Source organism: Cupressus sempervirens, chromosome 5 (genome assembly GCF_028749045.1).
Source record: "Cupressus sempervirens isolate cs-2001-9-10 chromosome 5, ASM2874904v1, whole genome shotgun sequence".
NCBI classification, from domain to species: Eukaryota; Viridiplantae; Streptophyta; class Pinopsida; order Cupressales; family Cupressaceae; genus Cupressus; species Cupressus sempervirens.
In genome coordinates, this window is record NC_143122.1 from 126219132 (window position 1) to 126225131 (window position 6000).

Below are 6000 nucleotides of genomic sequence, written 5' to 3' on the forward strand. Positions count from 1 at the left end.
AACCAGAATGGGACTACAAAATCCAAAACCTAACCCTTCGATGTGGTGTTAATATGAGCCTTATCGACAACTCTATTGTTACTCATTCTGATTAGGTCCTTCCTTTTTCCACACACACTTACGCACTTGTAGGTTTAGTCTCTCATTTAGGAATTGCACTATCCCATCTAAGCATTTGAAGTCAGACCATCTCCTCTCATCTTAGGCTCTTGAAGAGGAATCCTCCACTTGCATTGTTAAAATCTTAGCATTTTTTCCTCATTCATTTAGAAAAAAATTTCTATCACATCTCTCATCATCTTGAGCATCCTCAAAACACAACACTTTGTTAGGAATAGGTTGCTTTTGGTGTCCCACATCACCTTGAGCCAAAGGTTAGGGTCGCACCTTTTGCATCACCATCACATTTCTCGCATTCATATTTCAGGAACACACAAGCTTCTTGCACTTAGCATCATATCATTTGGACACCCTTAATATCATCCCTCGCTGCATTTAGGAGAAGCATCCTTTCATGCCACCCACCACACATTTTGGTAGGCACACACAAAAAAAAGACATGGATCCTAGTCTTAGTGGTAACACATCTCGAGCTCAACCGTACCTCATGGTATCCATGACACCATCAAACCCACCACCACAACTCCCAAAAGAACCAGGATCTTCCATAGATATTGAGGCTTTCATGAATCAACCTAACCATGCTACTATCATAAATGCCATCATGGATCGCAACAAGGAAACCATCATGGCAAACTTCTTATGAGACAATGTTGGTGCCTTTGAGTTTGGACGTCCACCACCTATCAACATAGTAGATCCTACTCACCCATTGTTTGGATGGCAACCACCTCAGGTAGAACCAACAGACCCAAATATCCCCTTGACCCAAGTGTCAGTTCCCATTCCACAAAACACTCATCCCACTCTCACTCAACCATTAGTGCATACTACATCTCAACCAACTTCAAGTATACCATTTGCATCTGCTTTCACCACCCATTTTTCTGCTCCACCGAACCCTCCATTTGCACCTAGCAGCACTTCCTTTTCATTTCCACCCCATATCACATCTAGTCCATTTTCCACTCAAATACCACCATCAAGGTCCAATACCTCATCCTCCATCCCACCAAACATTACTATCAACCCCTTTGTAACTAGCCAAAGCTCTTCAGCCACTTTTCCTTTGGGACCTTGGAATTTTGCTACGACACAGGCACCTATCATTAGTCTTCCCCCCAGCACTACAGTCACATTCACACCTTTTGCACTATCATCCACTGCTTTACATAGCTATTCACTCCCACCCCTCACCAACTATTTCTCCATGCCACCTTTAGGCAATAGCCCAAATCCACCGCCACTGCAGTTTTCTATAGTAAGCCCTTTGCTGCATATTAATTACCTTGCGCCTACTCCAAATCAGTCCTACTCCCAAGCAGGCGTGCAACCTACATATATTGGGCATGGTATATATTCCCAAAGCATGGCACAAGCATCATCTACATTACCACCATTCCAGCTGCAGCCTTCACACTAGCAGTATGCCCAAGCACCCACACAGAACTACCTCATAGGGCAGCAGCCTCATAGTTACCTGCCACATCCACCTCCGTAGATGCAACAATATGCACAACCCACATTCCAGCAACCCATGGCATCCACTCCACTGGGAGCACCTGGATCGGGGGCACCTGCTCCTCCACCTATAAAATCTAAATGGGAAGAAATGAAAAATGCCCTCAAAGCCCTCAAGGATGGGACAAACACCAAGACTTTCAAATTTGAAAATGATTGCCCATATCCTTTTGACAAGACTATCACGTTGACTCCATTTCCTAAACATTTTGAGATCCCCAAGTTTGACAAATTTAGGGGGAAAAGTGATCCAGTCACACATGTTAAGGAATTCTATATGCATTCTCAAGAGGTAGCTTATAGTGATGTGTTCCTCATGCGGCTCTTTCCTAAAAGCCTAGTAGGACCAGCCTTGGAGTGGTTCTGTCGTATCCCTCAAGGTACTATTAAAACTTTTGTAGAACTTTCTGAGGCATTTTTTGCTCAGTATACCCATCTTGTTGAGACTGAATTATCTGTGGTGGACCTTGTCCGCACCAAATAGAAAGGAGGAGAAAGTCTTACAGAGTACCTACAACGTTGGAAAATCCTCACAATAAGGATCTCTTGCACCATCCCTGAGTGCCATCTTGTCAAGATGTTCATAAACAATGCACACCCTAGCCTCGCTCATCACATGGTTATGAACTATTTGCAAACATACAAGGACATCAAAGAAAAAGGAATGGGCCTCGAGCAAGGTCTCATTAAGGATGGTGTCATCAGACTGTACAAGGAAAATACCCAAGACCATGGGTCAAACAATGACAAAACTTGATATTGGAACAAAAACAAGAATACAGTAACAGATGGTGCCACTGACACTCGACAGGTACATATTGTTGGGGTGGCTACCAATGTTCCCACCACATTTTGCCAGCAACAAACTTATCAACAACAACCTCTTGCGTACCACCAACCACCCATGCAAACTCATCAGCAAATGCAAGTTCCTCATAATCAAACTAATGCTATCACATTGGCGGCAAGTAGTAAACCCTGTGTTCAAAGGCAACCATGAACATATACCCCATTGGGGGAGCCTCTTGATACAATCTTCAAAAAATTGGCCAAAGATAACCTTGTTCGATACCCACAAATGCAACCCTTAGAACCCAATCAGTCTAGAGCATCCTGGTATAAAGATAATGAATATTGCAAATTCCATCGTGTCAAAGGGCACACTACCCTTAAATGCATGCAGCTAAAGGATTATGTACAGGACCTCATTGACCGGAAGGAAATCACAGTAGGGGCACAACCCTCACCTAATGGAGGATTAATGATGTATCAAAATGCTTTCCCTCCTCATAACACAAACCTGAGAAAGGCACCTACAAACCCTCCTGTCAACAAACCTAACAAAGCTCTGGGTAAACAAGGTGACAACCAAGACATGTCTCAAAATTATACCTCAGCATATTTAGACTATGGAAGCTTAATTGGTTGCATATTCCAAGTTGAACCATCTGTCAATGTCATCAATATCAAAGGCCCAGACACTCAGTGTGCAGTCACTACCCATCAGACACAACTCAATATAGCTGGTCCATTTGTATCCACACAAGTCAGACCACCATCAGCACGACCACCTCCATCTTGAGCATCTCCATCAGAATCACCTTCACTAGGGCCACAGTATAACATCTTGGAACACCTTGGAAACACGTCGGCCCAGATCTCCATCCTGGATCTCTTACGAACAAGCCCACTTTATCAAGAGATCCTTGATAGTACTCTACATGAGTCATGTGTCCCTTCTGACATAAATGCCACTAATTTTTGCAACTTGGTTGGCCATCTTTCGACCTCCTGTGCCTTATCTTTCAAAACCATTGATATCCCAGTAGTTGAACCTGATCACATCCTCCCACTCTGCATAGCTGTCATGGTTTCTGACTTTGCAGTTAAGCGTATCATGATAGATAATGGATCAGCTCTCAATCTATGTACTCTAAAATTCATCAAGCAGGCAAGATATAGTGAAGTAGATATCATCAATGAGGTGATCACCATCAAGGCATATGACAATTTGGAGCGTACTACTGAAGGAACCATCTTGCTCCCTATCAGGGTCGACCCAGCTACTCAAGAAACACTTTTTCATGTAGTTGATCTTAATCTTCCATATAACATTCTCCTCGGTCACCCATGGATTCATACCATGAAGGCCATTCCATCCACATATCATCAGTGCATCAAATTTTTGCATAATGGCACTGAGATAACCATCCACGTAGATCTTAAACCCTTTTCTTATTGCAATGCGGTTGAAGCTTCATACACCAATCACTATCCTGGCATCGAAATTGGCACCACCATGGCCAGCTCCTCTAGCACCTACCACGATCCAGACACTATTTTAGCCTCCACTCTCTCCACGGTTAAGATCAACTACCAAGGTTGTGGCGAGTATAGTCTCATAGATGCTTTTGCTATTGGCGCTCTACCACTTGACCCACATACTCAAGGATGCCCAATACATCAAGGGCCTATACTAGAAGCTACCTCTCGACTTCACCAGTTGGGCCCTACCACATTTTTCACCAAAGGTATCCTTGATGGAGTAGAAAATACACCAGACATTAACACATGGCTATACAAAGAGCCACCTCCTAAAAGTGAAGCACTTCTTGATCACTTTAAACAGAAATATCCTTGGTCACATCACTTGGCCACAGAGCAATGGGATTATCAAGGAGGTGGTTTAGGCTGCCAAGAATCAGGTATGAGATAGCCTATAGAAGCACACCAAGGGCAAAAAACCAAAGGCTTGGGCTATGGACTCCCTACAACTGGGGGTACTACAACGGAAGGCCACGCCTTTCTGAACATCCAAAACACTCTCGTTGAGGTTGAAGACATCCCTGAGGAAGTTGAAAAGAAAGATTACGACGATATTTTCCTTGACGAAATAATCCTTGGAGCCTCTGTGCTCTGCCAATTATCCTTGAACCTCATAGACCTCCCCCTCGCTCACCCCGAACTCATAGATTGGGACCAACCAAGTGTCGTTCATGTTGATGAGTTCTCTACCGAGAACGCGCTCCTTAAACTCATAGGGGCAAAAATGCCACATAAATGGCCACCTCCACCATCGGCATATGTCTACAAGCTGGATCCCGCAGGTTACTTTGGGGAGGAGGAAATCTCTAGTCGCAAAAATGAAATTCCAAAGGAAACAAAAAAGCAAAAAGATAAAAGAAAAATATCCCATGGTGAAAACTCCTTTGGAGCGCCAGTAGGTGACTCAAAAAATGAAATAGAAATAAAGGACATATCCAACGGTGAAAACCTCTCAAAGGCACTTGAGGATGGAGATTTCATCCTCCCCCCACAGGAGCATCGACCTCCTATATCTTCAATTTTGACAAAAGAAACTCAGCCCATAAATATCAGTCTGACAAAGATACCGCATATCACATACATTGTAGCCTCTTTACCCTCTGAACAAGCAAAGCTTCTTCTTGAAGTCCTCTATGAAAATATAGGTTGCTTTGCATGGTCATATCAGGATATGCCGCGGTTGGACCCCAAACCAGTTGTACACCATCTGGCAGTGGATCCGGGGGCCAAGCCTATCAAACAAAAACTTCAAAAAATGCACCCCAAGGTAGCTTTATTAGTCAAAGTAGAGCTAGAGAAGTTGTTGGAGGCCAAAATCATTCACCCAATAGATTATTCTGAATGGATTTCTAACATGGTACATTTTACCAAGCCCTCTGGTGATATCAGGATTTGCACCAATTTCAGGGATCTTAATAAAGCCTGTCCAAAGGATGACTTTCCATTGCCCAATATCAACATGATTGTGGATCTCACTGCAGGACATGAACTCTTGTCACTAATGGATGGTTTCTCTGGATATAATCAGATTCATATAGCAGAGGAAGATCAGCATAAAACAGCATTCACTACACCTTCGGGCACATTTTGCTACAATATGATGCCATTTGGGTTAAAGAACGCTGGGGCAACCTATCAGCGCGCAATGACGGTCATCTTCCATGACCTAATACATAAGATACTAGAGGATTATGTAGATGATATTCTAGTCAAATCTCTCAATGCTCTGGACCACTTATCTCACCTTGAGGAAGTGTTTAACCGACTAGCAGAATATCGTCTCATGCTAAATCCAAAGAAATGTGTCTTCAGTGTTACTTCAGTAAAGCTCCTGGGCTTCATTATGTCATAGTGCGGTATTGAGATCGACCCTAAGAAGGTCAAAGCCATTATGGATATGGCTCCTCCTAAGACACTCAGGCACCTTCGTTCTTTGCAAGGAAAACTCCAATCGGTCTGACGCTTCATTTCTCAGCTTGCTGATAAGTGTCAACCTTTCACTCACTTGCTTAAGAAAGATCAAAATTTTAAATG